The 13694-nt window shown below is 38.8% G+C and overlaps 14 non-coding genes across 14 annotated transcripts; all 14 read right to left on the bottom strand.

The window, feature by feature from the left end:
* Positions 1 to 1428: 1428 nt before the first annotated feature.
* TRNAK-CUU (transfer RNA lysine (anticodon CUU)) lies at positions 1429 to 1501 on the bottom strand. The gene has a single exon. It is a non-coding gene; the product is annotated as a tRNA-Lys (tRNA).
* Positions 1502 to 1854: 353 nt separating this feature from the next.
* Positions 1855 to 1927, bottom strand: TRNAA-AGC (transfer RNA alanine (anticodon AGC)). Its single transcript has one exon. It is a non-coding gene; the product is annotated as a tRNA-Ala (tRNA).
* Positions 1928 to 2698: 771 nt separating this feature from the next.
* Positions 2699 to 2771, bottom strand: TRNAA-AGC (transfer RNA alanine (anticodon AGC)). Its single transcript has one exon. It is a non-coding gene; the product is annotated as a tRNA-Ala (tRNA).
* Positions 2772 to 3116: 345 nt separating this feature from the next.
* TRNAK-CUU (transfer RNA lysine (anticodon CUU)) lies at positions 3117 to 3189 on the bottom strand. The gene has a single exon. It is a non-coding gene; the product is annotated as a tRNA-Lys (tRNA).
* A 353-nt stretch (positions 3190 to 3542) lies between these two features.
* TRNAA-AGC (transfer RNA alanine (anticodon AGC)) lies at positions 3543 to 3615 on the bottom strand. The gene has a single exon. It is a non-coding gene; the product is annotated as a tRNA-Ala (tRNA).
* Positions 3616 to 3960: 345 nt separating this feature from the next.
* Positions 3961 to 4033, bottom strand: TRNAN-AUU (transfer RNA asparagine (anticodon AUU)). The gene has a single exon. It is a non-coding gene; the product is annotated as a tRNA-Asn (tRNA).
* Positions 4034 to 4386: 353 nt separating this feature from the next.
* Positions 4387 to 4459, bottom strand: TRNAA-AGC (transfer RNA alanine (anticodon AGC)). The gene has a single exon. It is a non-coding gene; the product is annotated as a tRNA-Ala (tRNA).
* Positions 4460 to 5230: 771 nt separating this feature from the next.
* On the bottom strand, positions 5231 to 5303 carry TRNAA-AGC (transfer RNA alanine (anticodon AGC)). Its single transcript has one exon. It is a non-coding gene; the product is annotated as a tRNA-Ala (tRNA).
* A 1614-nt stretch (positions 5304 to 6917) lies between these two features.
* Positions 6918 to 6990, bottom strand: TRNAA-AGC (transfer RNA alanine (anticodon AGC)). The gene has a single exon. It is a non-coding gene; the product is annotated as a tRNA-Ala (tRNA).
* A 771-nt stretch (positions 6991 to 7761) lies between these two features.
* TRNAA-AGC (transfer RNA alanine (anticodon AGC)) lies at positions 7762 to 7834 on the bottom strand. The gene has a single exon. It is a non-coding gene; the product is annotated as a tRNA-Ala (tRNA).
* Positions 7835 to 8179: 345 nt separating this feature from the next.
* TRNAK-CUU (transfer RNA lysine (anticodon CUU)) lies at positions 8180 to 8252 on the bottom strand. Its single transcript has one exon. It is a non-coding gene; the product is annotated as a tRNA-Lys (tRNA).
* A 353-nt stretch (positions 8253 to 8605) lies between these two features.
* TRNAA-AGC (transfer RNA alanine (anticodon AGC)) lies at positions 8606 to 8678 on the bottom strand. Its single transcript has one exon. It is a non-coding gene; the product is annotated as a tRNA-Ala (tRNA).
* Positions 8679 to 12823: 4145 nt separating this feature from the next.
* Positions 12824 to 12896, bottom strand: TRNAA-AGC (transfer RNA alanine (anticodon AGC)). The gene has a single exon. It is a non-coding gene; the product is annotated as a tRNA-Ala (tRNA).
* A 345-nt stretch (positions 12897 to 13241) lies between these two features.
* TRNAK-CUU (transfer RNA lysine (anticodon CUU)) lies at positions 13242 to 13314 on the bottom strand. Its single transcript has one exon. It is a non-coding gene; the product is annotated as a tRNA-Lys (tRNA).
* Positions 13315 to 13694: the final 380 nt, after the last annotated feature.

The raw sequence follows: 13694 nt of genomic DNA, 5'->3' as shown, positions 1-13694 counted from the left end.
TCAAATTCCTCTCACGTGCTATAGAATACCTAAACACTTTTGATTAAACCACTTTAGTTGTTATAATGACCGCAAATTTGAAAGCCATCTGTGACTTTTCTGTTCTTACTCTGCAACAACCATGGCAATTACAAGTTAAAAAGTAAAATGTATGCAAATTTTAGAATGGAGAATGCGGGCATCGATCCCGCTACATCTCGCATGCTAAGCGAGCGCTCTACCATTTGAGCTAATTCCCCTGTGTGCTCACTCAGCATCACATTTCAAAAGTAACGTTACTGCTGTCCACACTTTATTTTAAGTCTAATTGCCCATAACATGAGTGTTCAGTTCACTCCTAACTGATGCCTTAACTACACCTAGGGGATGTTTTACACTTCAGGTTGGCATGTTTAGTACTTGAATAGGAGTGATATCACTGTATGTTAACCTAGACTCAGGCCCTACCTAATCTTGGAGATACATTTCTCATGAATGAGTAACCAAGGGAGATACAATTTTTAGGAGTTAGTGCATGTCTAATGCAAGATTAATCACCATATTATGAGAGCCAATGCAATCATCCAGCAAAAAATACTCGTTTTCGCCCAACGTGGGGCTCGAACCCACGACCCTGATATTAAGAGTCTCATGCTCTACCGACTGAGCTAGCCGGGCTCCCACTTAAATATGGTATGCAGACTCATCATTTTTTATTAAGGAAAACCGTTTCTGGATATTCCTCTGCTCTTGTTTTGCAAGGAACTTCACTTTTATACATCCTTCAGAGGAAAGAATGTCAAGTAAAATAAGACGAAATGAAAATGGAAGGTGTGAAATTTTCATTTTGAGATTGCATAAGAAATCAAATTCCTCTCACGTGCTATAGAATACCTAAACACTTTTGATTAAACCACTTTAGTTGTTATAATGACACCAAATTTGAAAGCCATCTGTGACTTTTCTGTTCTTACTCTGCAACAACCATGGCAATTACAAGTTAAAAAGTAAAATGTATGCAAATTTTAGAATAGAGAATGTGGGCATCGATCCCGCTACCTCTCGCATGCTAAGCGAGTGCTCTACCATTTGAGCTAATTCCCCTGTGTGCTCACTCAGCATCACATTTCAAAAGTAACGTTACTGCTGTCCACACTTTATTTTAAGTCTAATTGCCCATAACATGAGTGTTCAGTTCACTCCTAACTGATGCCTTAACTACACCTAGGGGATGTTTTACACTTCAGGTTGGCATGTTTAGTACTTGAATAGGAGTGATATCACTGTATGTTAACCTAGACTCAGGCCCTACCTAATCTTGGAGATACATTTCTCATGAATGAGTAACCAAGGGAGATACAATTTTTAGGAGTTAGTGCATGTCTAATGCAAGATTAATCACCATATTATGAGAGCCAATGCTATCATCCAGCAAAAAATGCTGGTTTTCGCCCAACGTGGGGCTCGAACCCACGACCCTGAGATTAAGAGTCTCATGCTCTACCGACTGAGCTAGCCGGGCTCCCACTTAAATATGGTATGCAGACTCATCATTTTTTATTAAGGAAAACTGTTTCTGGATATTCCTCTGCTCTTGCTTTGCAAGGAACTTCACTTTTATACATCCTTCAGAGGAAAGAATGTCAAGTAAAATAAGACGAAATGAAAATGGAAGGTGTGAAATTTTCATTTTGAGATTGCATAAGAAATCAAATTCCTCTCACGTGCTATAGAATACCTAAACACTTTTGATTAAACCACTTTAGTTGTTATAATGACACCAAATTTGAAAGCCATCTGTGACTTTTCTGTTCTTACTCTGCAACAACCATGGCAATTACAAGTTAAAAAGTAAAATGTATGCAAATTTTAGAATGGAGAATGCGGGCATCGATCCCGCTACCTCTCGCATGCTAAGCGAGCGCTCTACCATTTGAGCTAATTCCCCTGTGTGCTCACTCAGCATCACATTTCAAAAGTAACGTTACTGCTGTCCACACTTTATTTTAAGTCTAATTGCCCATAACATGAGTGTTCAGTTCACTCCTAACTGATGCCTTAACTACACCTAGGGGATGTTTTACACTTCAGGTTGGCATGTTTAGTACTTGAATAGGAGTGATATCACTGTATGTTAACCTAGACTCAGGCCCTACCTAATCTTGGAGATACATTTCTCATGAATGAGTAACCAAGGGAGATACAATTTTTAGGAGTTAGTGCATGTCTAATGCAAGATTAATCACCATATTATGAGAGCCAATGCAATCATCCAGCAAAAAATACTCGTTTTCGCCCAACGTGGGGCTCGAACCCACGACCCTGATATTAAGAGTCTCATGCTCTACCGACTGAGCTAGCCGGGCTCCCACTTAAATATGGTATGCAGACTCACCATTTTTTATTAAGGAAAACTGTTTCTGGATATTCCTCTGCTCTTGTTTTGCAAGGAACTTCACTTTTATACATCCTTCAGAGGAAAGAATGTCAAGTAAAATAAGACGAAATGAAAATGGAAGGTGTGAAATTTTCATTTTGAGATTGCATAAGAAATCAAATTCCTCTCACGTGCTATAGAATACCTAAACACTTTTGATTTAACCACTTTAGTTGTTATAATGACACCAAATTTGAAAGCCATCTGTGACTTTTCTGTTCTTACTCTGCAACAACCATGGCAATTACAAGTTAAAAAGTAAAATGTATGCAAATTTTAGAATGGAGAATGCGGGCATCGATCCCGCTACCTCTCGCATGCTAAGCGAGCGCTCTACCATTTGAGCTAATTCCCCTGTGTGCTCACTCAGCATCACATTTCAAAAGTAACGTTACTGCTGTCCACACTTTATTTTAAGTCTAATTGCCCATAACATGAGTGTTCAGTTCACTCCTAACTGATGCCTTAACTACACCTAGGGGATGTTTTACACTTCAGGTTGGCATGTTTAGTACTTGAATAGGAGTGATATCACTGTATGTTAACCTAGACTCAGGCCCTACCTAATCTTGGAGATACATTTCTCATGAATGAGTAACCAAGGGAGATACAATTTTTAGGAGTTAGTGCATGTCTAATGCAAGATTAATCACCATATTATGAGAGCCAATGCAATCATCCAGCAAAAAATACTCGTTTTCGCCCAACGTGGGGCTCGAACCCACGACCCTGAGATTAAGAGTCTCATGCTCTACCGACTGAGCTAGCCGGGCTCCCACTTAAATATGGTATGCAGACTCATCATTTTTTATTAAGGAAAACTGTTTCTGGATATTCCTCTGCTCTTGTTTTGCAAGGAACTTCACTTTTATACATCCTTCAGAGGAAAGAATGTCAAGTAAAATAAGACGAAATGAAAACGGAAGGTGTGAAATTTTCATTTTGAGATTGCATAAGAAATCAAATTCCTCTCACGTGCTATAGAATACCTAAACACTTTTGATTAAACCACTTTAGTTGTTATAATGACACCAAATTTGAAAGCCATCTGTGACTTTTCTGTTCTTACTCTGCAACAACCATGGCAATTACAAGTTAAAAAGTAAAATGTATGCAAATTTTAAAATGGAGAATGCGGGCATCGATCCCGCTACCTCTCGCATGCTAAGCGAGCGCTCTACCATTTGAGCTAATTCCCCTGTGTGCTCACTCAGCATCACATTTCAAAAGTAACGTTACTGCTGTCCACACTTTATTTTAAGTCTAATTGCCCATAACATGAGTGTTCAGTTCACTCCTAACTGATGCCTTAACTACACCTAGGGGATGTTTTACACTTCAGGTTGGCATGTTTAGTACTTGAATAGGAGTGATATCACTGTATGTTAACCTAGACTCAGGCCCTACCTAATCTTGGAGATACATTTCTCATGAATGAGTAACCAAGGGAGATACAATTTTTAGGAGTTAGTGCATGTCTAATGCAAGATTAATCACCATATTATGAGAGCCAATGCTATCATCCAGCAAAAAATACTCGTTTTCGCCCAACGTGGGGCTCGAACCCACGACCATGAGATTAATAGTCTCATGCTCTACCGACTGAGCTAGCCGGGCTCCCACTTAAATATGGTATGCAGACTCATCATTTTTTATTAAGGAAAACTGTTTCTGGATATTCCTCTGCTCTTGTTTTGCAAGGAACTTCACTTTTATACATCCTTCAGAGGAAAGAATGTCAAGTAAAATAAGACGAAATGAAAATGGAAGGTGTGAAATTTTCATTTTGAGATTGCATAAGAAATCAAATTCCTCTCACGTGCTATAGAATACCTAAACACTTTTGATTAAACCACTTTAGTTGTTATAATGACACCAAATTTGAAAGCCATCTGTGACTTTTCTGTTCTTACTCTGCAACAACCATGGCAATTACAAGTTAAAAAGTAAAATGTATGCAAATTTTAGAATGGAGAATGCGGGCATCGATCCCGCTACCTCTCGCATGCTAAGCGAGCGCTCTACCATTTGAGCTAATTCCCCTGTGTGCTCACTCAGCATCACATTTCAAAAGTAACGTTACTGCTGTCCACGCTTTATTTTAAGTCTAATTGCCCATAACATGAGTGTTCAGTTCACTCCTAACTGATGCATTAACTACACCTAGGGGATGTTTTACATTTCAGGTTGGCATGTTTAGTACTTGAATAGGAGTGATATCACTGCATGTTAACCTAGACTCAGGCCCTACCTAATCTTGGAGATACATTTCTCATGAATGTGTAACCAAGGGAGATACAATTTTTAGGAGTTAGTGCATGTCTAATGCAAGATTAATCACCATATTATGAGAGCCAATGCTATCATCCAGCAAAAAATACTCGTTTTCGCCCAACGTGGAGCTCGAACCCACGACCCTGAGATTAAGAGTCTCATGCTCTACCGACTGAGCTAGCCGGGCTCCCACTTAAATATGGTATGCAGACTCATCATTTTTTATTAAGGAAAACTGTTTCTGGATATTCCTCTGCTCTTGTTTTGCAAGGAACTTCACTTTTATACATCCTTCAGAGGAAAGAATGTCAAGTAAAATAAGACGAAATGAAAATGGAAGGTGTGAAATTTTCATTTTGAGATTGCATAAGAAATCAAATTCCTCTCACGTGCTATAGAATACCTAAACACTTTTGATTAAACCACTTTAGTTGTTATAATGACACCAAATTTGAAAGCCATCTGTGACTTTTCTTTTCTTACTCTGCAACAACCATGGCAATTACAAGTTAAAAAGTAAAATGTATGCAAATTTTAAAATGGAGAATGCGGGCATCGATCCCGCTACCTCTCGCATGCTAAGCGAGCGCTCTACCATTTGAGCTAATTCCCCTGTGTGCTCACTCAGCATCACATTTCAAAAGTAACGTTACTGCTGTCCACACTGTATTTTAAGTCTAATTGCCCATAACATGAGTGTTCAGTTCACTCCTAACTGATGCCTTAACTACACCTAGGGGATGTTTTACACTTCAGGTTGGCATGTTTAGTACTTGAATAGGAGTGATATCACTGTATGTTAACCTAGACTCAGGCCCTACCTAATCTTGGAGATACATTTCTCATGAATGAGTAACCAAGGGAGATACAATTTTTAGGAGTTAGTGCATGTCTAATGCAAGATTAATCACCATATTATGAGAGCCAATGCAATCATCCAGCAAAAAATACTCGTTTTCGCCCAACGTGGGGCTCAATCCAAGACCCTGAGATTAGGAGTCTCATGCTCTACCGACTGAGCTAGCCGGGCTCCCACTTAAATATGGTATGCAGACTCATCATTTTTTATTAAGGAAAACCGTTTCTGGATATTCCTCTGCTCTTGTTTTGCAAGGAACTTCACTTTTATACATCCTTCAGAGGAAAGAATGTCAAGTAAAATAAGACGAAATGAAAATGGAAGGTGTGAAATTTTCATTTTGAGATTGCATAAGAAATCAAATTCCTCTCACGTGCTATAGAATACCTAAACACTTTTGATTAAACCACTTTAGTTGTTATAATGACACCAAATTTGAAAGCCATCTGTGACTTTTCTGTTCTTACTCTGCAACAACCATGGCAATTACAAGTTAAAAAGTAAAATGTATGCAAATTTTAGAATGGAGAATGCGGGCATCGATCCCACTACCTCTCGCATGCTAAGCGAGCGCTCTACCATTTGAGCTAATTCCCCTGTGTGCTCACTCAGCATCACATTTCAAAAGTAACGTTACTGCTGTCCACACTTTATTTTAAGTCTAATTGCCCATAACATGAGTGTTCAGTTCACTCCTAACTGATGCCTTAACTACACCTAGGGGATGTTTTACACTTCAGGTTGGCATGTTTAGTACTTGAATAGGAGTGATATCACTGTATGTTAACCTAGACTCAGGCCCTACCTAATCTTGGAGATACATTTCTCATGAATGAGTAACCAAGGGAGATACAATTTTTAGGAGTTAGTGCATGTCTAATGCAAGATTAATCACGATATTATGAGAGCCAATGCAATCATCCAGCAAAAAATACTCGTTTTCGCCCAACGTGGGGCTCGAACCCACGACCCTGATATTAAGAGTCTCATGCTCTACCGACTGAGCTAGCCGGGCTCCCACTTAAATATGGTATGCAGACTCACCATTTTTTATTAAGGAAAACTGTTTCTGGATATTCCTCTGCTCTTGTTTTGCAAGGAACTTCACTTTTATACATCCTTCAGAGGAAAGAATGTCAAGTAAAATAAGACGAAATGAAAATGGAAGGTGTGAAATTTTCATTTTGAGATTGCATAAGAAATCAAATTCCTCTCACGTGCTATAGAATACCTAAACACTTTTGATTTAACCACTTTAGTTGTTATAATGACACCAAATTTGAAAGCCATCTGTGACTTTTCTGTTCTTACTCTGCAACAACCATGGCAATTACAAGTTAAAAAGTAAAATGTATGCAAATTTTAGAATGGAGAATGCGGGCATCGATCCCGCTACCTCTCGCATGCTAAGCGAGCGCTCTACCATTTGAGCTAATTCCCCTGTGTGCTCACTCAGCATCACATTTCAAAAGTAACGTTACTGCTGTCCACACTTTATTTTAAGTCTAATTGCCCATAACATGAGTGTTCAGTTCACTCCTAACTGATGCCTTAACTACACCTAGGGGATGTTTTACACTTCAGGTTGGCATGTTTAGTACTTGAATAGGAGTGATATCACTGTATGTTAACCTAGACTCAGGCCCTACCTAATCTTGGAGATACATTTCTCATGAATGAGTAACCAAGGGAGATACAATTTTTAGGAGTTAGTGCATGTCTAATGCAAGATTAATCACCATATTATGAGAGCCAATGCAATCATCCAGCAAAAAATACTCGTTTTCACCCAACGTGGGGCTCGAACCCACGACCCTGAGATTAAGAGTCTCATGCTCTACCGACTGAGCTAGCCGGGCTCCCACTTAAATATGGTATGCAGACTCATCATTTTTTATTAAGGAAAACTGTTTCTGGATATTCCTCTGCTCTTGTTTTGCAAGGAACTTCACTTTTATACATCCTTCAGAGGAAAGAATGTCAAGTAAAATAAGACGAAATGAAAATGGAAGGTGTGAAATTTTCATTTTGAGATTGCATAAGAAATCAAATTCCTCTCACGTGCTATAGAATACCTAAACACTTTTGATTAAACCACTTTAGTTGTTATAATGACACCAAATTTGAAAGCCATCTGTGACTTTTCTGTTCTTACTCTGCAACAACCATGGCAATTACAAGTTAAAAAGTAAAATGTATGCAAATTTTAAAATGGAGAATGCGGGCATCGATCCCGCTACCTCTCGCATGCTAAGCGAGCGCTCTACCATTTGAGCTAATTCCCCTGTGTGCTCACTCAGCATCACATTTCAAAAGTAACGTTACTGCTGTCCACACTTTATTTTAAGTCTAATTGCCCATAACATGAGTGTTCAGTTCACTCCTAACTGATGCCTTAACTACACCTAGGGGATGTTTTACACTTCAGGTTGGCATGTTTAGTACTTGAATAGGAGTGATATCACTGTATGTTAACCTAGACTCAGGCCCTACCTAATCTTGGAGATACATTTCTCATGAATGAGTAACCAAGGGAGATACAATTTTTAGGAGTTAGTGCATGTCTAATGCAAGATTAATCACCATATTATGAGAGCCAATGCTATCATCCAGCAAAAAATACTCGTTTTCGCCCAACGTGGGGCTCGAACCCACGACCATGAGATTAAGAGTCTCATGCTCTACCGACTGAGCTAGCCGGGCTCCCACTTAAATATGGTATGCAGACTCATCATTTTTTATTAAGGAAAACTGTTTCTGGATATTCCTCTGCTCTTGTTTTGCAAGGAACTTCACTTTTATACATCCTTCAGAGGAAAGAATGTCAAGTAAAATAAGACGAAATGAAAATGGAAGGTGTGAAATTTTCATTTTGAGATTGCATAAGAAATCAAATTCCTCTCACGTGCTATAGAATACCTAAACACTTTTGATTAAACCACTTTAGTTGTTATAATGACACCAAATTTGAAAGCCATCTGTGACTTTTCTGTTCTTACTCTGCAACAACCATGGCAATTACAAGTTAAAAAGTAAAATGTATGCAAATTTTAGAATGGAGAATGCGGGCATCGATCCCGCTACCTCTCGCATGCTAAGCGAGCGCTCTACCATTTGAGCTAATTCCCCTGTGTGCTCACGCAGCATCACATTTCAAAAGTAACGTTACTGCTGTCCACACTTTATTTTAAGTCTAATTGCCCATAACATGAGTGTTCAGTTCACTCCTAACTGATGCATTAACTACACCTAGGGGATGTTTTACATTTCAGGTTGGCATGTTTAGTACTTGAATAGGAGTGATATCACTGCATGTTAACCTAGACTCAGGCCCTACCTAATCTTGGAGTTACATTTCTCATGAATGTGTAACCAAGGGAGATACAATTTTTAGGAGTTAGTGCATGTCTAATGCAAGATTAATCACCATATTATGAGAGCCAATGCTATCATCCAGCAAAAAATACTCGTTTTCGCCCAACGTGGAGCTCGAACCCACGACCCTGAGATTAAGAGTCTCATGCTCTACCGACTGAGCTAGCCGGGCTCCCACTTAAATATGGTATGCAGACTCATCATTTTTTATTAAGGAAAACTGTTTCTGGATATTCCTCTGCTCTTGTTTTGCAAGGAACTTCACTTTTATACATCCTTCAGAGGAAAGAATGTCAAGTAAAATAAGACGAAATGAAAATGGAAGGTGTGAAATTTTCATTTTGAGATTGCATAAGAAATCAAATTCCTCTCACGTGCTATAGAATACCTAAACACTTTTGATTAAACCACTTTAGTTGTTATAATGACACCAAATTTGAAAGCCATCTGTGACTTTTCTTTTCTTACTCTGCAACAACCATGGCAATTACAAGTTAAAAAGTAAAATGTATGCAAATTTTAAAATGGAGAATGCGGGCATCGATCCGCTACCTCTCGCATGCTAAGCGAGCGCTCTACCATTTGAGCTAATTCCCCTGTGTGCTCACTCAGCATCACATTTCAAAAGTAACGTTACTGCTGTCCACACTTTATTTTAAGTCTAATTGCCCATAACATGAGTGTTCAGTTCACTCCTAACTGATGCCTTAACTACACCTAGGGGATGTTTTACACTTCAGGTTGGCATGTTTAGTACTTGAATAGGAGTGATATCACTGTATGTTAACCTAGACTCAGGCCCTACCTAATCTTGGAGATACATTTCTCATGAATGAGTAACCAAGGGAGATACAATTTTTAGGAGTTAGTGCATGTCTAATGCAAGATTAATCACCATATTATGGGAGCCAATGCAATCATCCAGCAAAAAATACTCGTTTTCGCCCAACGTGGGGCTCAATCCAAGACCCTGAGATTAGGAGTCTCATGCTCTACCGACTGAGCTAGCCGGGCTCCCACTTAAATATGGTATGCAGACTCATCATTTTTTATTAAGGAAAACCGTTTCTGGATATTCCTCTGCTCTTGTTTTGCAAGGAACTTCACTTTTATACATCCTTCAGAGGAAAGAATGTCAAGTAAAATAAGACGAAATGAAAATGGAAGGTGTGAAATTTTCATTTTGAGATTGCATAAGAAATCAAATTCCTCTCACGTGCTATAGAATACCTAAACACTTTTGATTAAACCACTTTAGTTGTTATAATGACACCAAATTTGAAAGCCATCTGTGACTTTTCTGTTCTTACTCTGCAACAACCATGGCAATTACAAGTTAAAAAGTAAAATGTATGCAAATTTTAGAATGGAGAATGCGGGCATCGATCCCACTACCTCTCGCATGCTAAGCGAGCGCTCTACCATTTGAGCTAATTCCCCTGTGTGCTCACTCAGCATCACATTTCAAAAGTAACGTTACTGCTGTCCACACTTTATTTTAAGTCTAATTGCCCATAACATGAGTGTTCAGTTCACTCCTAACTGATGCCTTAACTACACCTAGGGGATGTTTTACACTTCAGGTTGGCATGTTTAGTACTTGAATAGGAGTGATATCACTGTATGTTAACCTAGACTCAGGCCCTACCTAATCTTGGAGATACATTTCTCATGAATGAGTAACCAAGGGAGATACAATTTTTAGGAGTTAGTGCATGTCTAATGCAAGATTAATCACGATATTATGAGAGCCAATGCAATCATCCAGCAAAAAATACTCGTTTTCGCCCAACGTGGGGCTCGAACCCACGACCCTGATATTAAGAGTCTCATGCTCTACCGTCTGAGCTAGCCGGGCTCCCACTTAAATATGGTATGCAGACTCATCATTTTTTATTAAGGAAAACTGTTTCTGGATATTCCTCTGCTCTTGTTTTGCAAGGAACTTCACTTTTATACATCCTTCAGAGGAAAGAATGTCAAGTAAAATAAGACGAAATGAAAATGGAAGGTGTGAAATTTTCATTTTGAGATTGCATAAGAAATCAAATTCCTCTCACGTGCTATAGAATACCTAAACACTTTTGATTAAACCACTTTAGTTGTTATAATGACACCACATTTGAAAGCCATCTGTGACTTTTCTGTTCTTACTCTGCAACAACCATGGCAATTACAAGTTAAAAAGTAAAATGTATGCAAATTTTAGAATGGAGAATGCGGGCATCGATCCCGCTACCTCTCGCATGCTAAGCGAGCGCTCTATCATTTGAGCTAATTCCCCTGTGTGCTCACTCAGCATCACATTTCAAAAGTAACGTTACTGCTGTCCACACTTTATTTTAAGTCTAATTGCCCATAACATGAGTGTTCAGTTCACTCCTAACTGATGCCTTAACTACACCTAGGGGATGTTTTACACTTCAGGTTGGCATGTTTAGTACTTGAATAGGAGTGATATCACTGTATGTTAACCTAGACTCAGGCCCTACCTAATCTTGGAGATACATTTCTCATGAATGAGTAACCAAGGGAGATACAATTTTTAGGAGTTAGTGCATGTCTAATGCAAGATTAATTACCATATTATGAGAGCCAATGCTATCATCCAGCAAAAAATACTCGTTTTCGCCCAACGTGCGGCTCGAACCCACGACCCTGAGATTAAGAGTCTCATGCTCTACCGACTGAGCTAGCCGGGCTCCCACTAAAATATGGTATGCAGACTCATCATTTTTTATTAAGGAAAACTGTTTCTGGATATTCCTCTGCTCTTGTTTTGCAAGGAACTTCACTTTTATACATCCTTCAGAGGAAAGAATGTCAAGTAAAATAAGACGAAATGAAAATGGAAGGTGTGAAATTTTCATTTTGAGATTGCATAAGAAATCAAATTCCTCTCACGTGCTATAGAATACCTAAACACTTTTGATTAAACCACTTTAGTTGTTATAATGACACCAAATTTGAAAGCCATCTGTGACTTTTCTGTTCTTACTCTGCAACAACCATGGCAATTACAAGTTAAAAAGTAAAATGTATGCAAATTTTAGAATGGAGAATGCGGGCATCGATCCCGCTACCTCTCGCATGCGAAGCGAGCGCTCTACCATTTGAGCTAATTCCCCTGTGTGCTCACTCAGCATCACATTTCAAAAGTAACGTTACTGCTGTCCACACTTTATTTTAAGTCTAATTGCCCATAACATGAGTGTTCAGTTCACTCCTAACTGATGCCTTAACTACACCTAGGTGATGTTTTACACTTCAGGTTGGCATGTTTAGTACTTGAATAGGAGTGATATCACTGTATGTTAACCTAGACTCAGGCCCTACCTAATCTTGGAGATACATTTCTCATGAATGAGTAACCAAGGGAGATACAATTTTTAGGAGTTAGTGCATGTCTAATGCAAGATTAATCACCATATTATGAGAGCCAATGCTATCATCCAGCAAAAAATACTCGTTTTCGCCCAACGTGGGGCTCGAACCCACGACCCTGAGATTAAGAGTCTCATGCTCTACCGACTGAGCGAGCCGGGCTCCCACTTAAATATGGTATGCAGACTCATCATTTTTTATTAAGGAAAACTGTTTCTGGATATTCCTCTGCTCTTGTTTTGCAAGGAACTTCACTTTTATACATCCTTCAGAGGAAAGAATGTCAAGTAAAATAAGACGAAATGAAAATGGAAGGTGTGAAATTTTCATTTTGAGATTGCATAAGAAATCAAATTCCTCTCACGTGCTATAGAATACCTAAACACTTTTGATTAAACCACTTTAGTTGTTATAATGACACCAAATTTGAAAGCCATCTGTGACTTTTCTGTTCTTACTCTGCAACAACCATGGCAATTACAAGTTAAAAAGTAAAATGTATGCAAATTTTAGAATGGAGAATGCGGGCATCGATCCCGCTACCTCTCGCATGCTAAGCGAGCGCTCTACCATTTGAGCTAATTCCCCTGTGTGCTCACTCAGCATCACATTTCAAAAGTAACGTTACTGCTGTCCACACTTTATTTTAAGTCTAATTGCCCATAACATGAGTGTTCAGTTCACTTCTAACTGATGCCTTAACTACACCTAGGGGATGTTTTACACTTCAGGTTGGCATGTTTAGTACTTGAATAGAAGTGATATCACTGTATGTTAACCTAGACTCAGGCCCTACCTAATCTTGGAGATACATTTCTCATGAATAAGTAACCAAGGGAGATACAATTTTTAGGAGTTAGTGCATGTCTAATGCAAGATTAATCACCATATTATGAGAGCCAATGCAATCATCCAGCAAAAAATACTCGTTTTCGCCCAACGTGGGGCTCGAACCCACGACCCTGAGATTAAGAGTCTCATGCTCTACCGACTGAGCTAGCCGGGCTCCCACTCAAATATGGTATGCAGACTCATCATTTTTTATTAAGGAAAACCGTTTCTGGATATTCCTCTGCTCTTGTTTTGCAAGGAACTTCACTTTTATACATCCTTCAGAGGAAAGAATGTCAAGTAAAATAAGACGAAATGAAAATGGAAGGTGTGAAATTTTCATTTTGAGATTGCATAAGAAATCAAATTCCTCTCACGTGCTATAGAATACCTAAACACTTTTGATTAAACCACTTTAGTTGTTATAATGTCACCAAATTTGAAAGCCATCTGTGACTTTTCTGTTCTTACTCTGCAACAACCATGGCAATTACAAGTTAAAAAGTAAAATGTATGCAAATTTTAGAATGGAGAATGCAGGCATCGATCCCACTA

The sequence above is a fragment of the Triturus cristatus genome, chromosome 4_1 (assembly GCF_964204655.1).
Source record: "Triturus cristatus chromosome 4_1, aTriCri1.1, whole genome shotgun sequence".
NCBI lineage: Eukaryota > Metazoa > Chordata > Amphibia > Caudata > Salamandridae > Triturus > Triturus cristatus.
The sequence above is the reverse complement of the archived record's forward strand: the minus strand, read 5'-3'. Positions and strand labels throughout refer to the sequence as shown.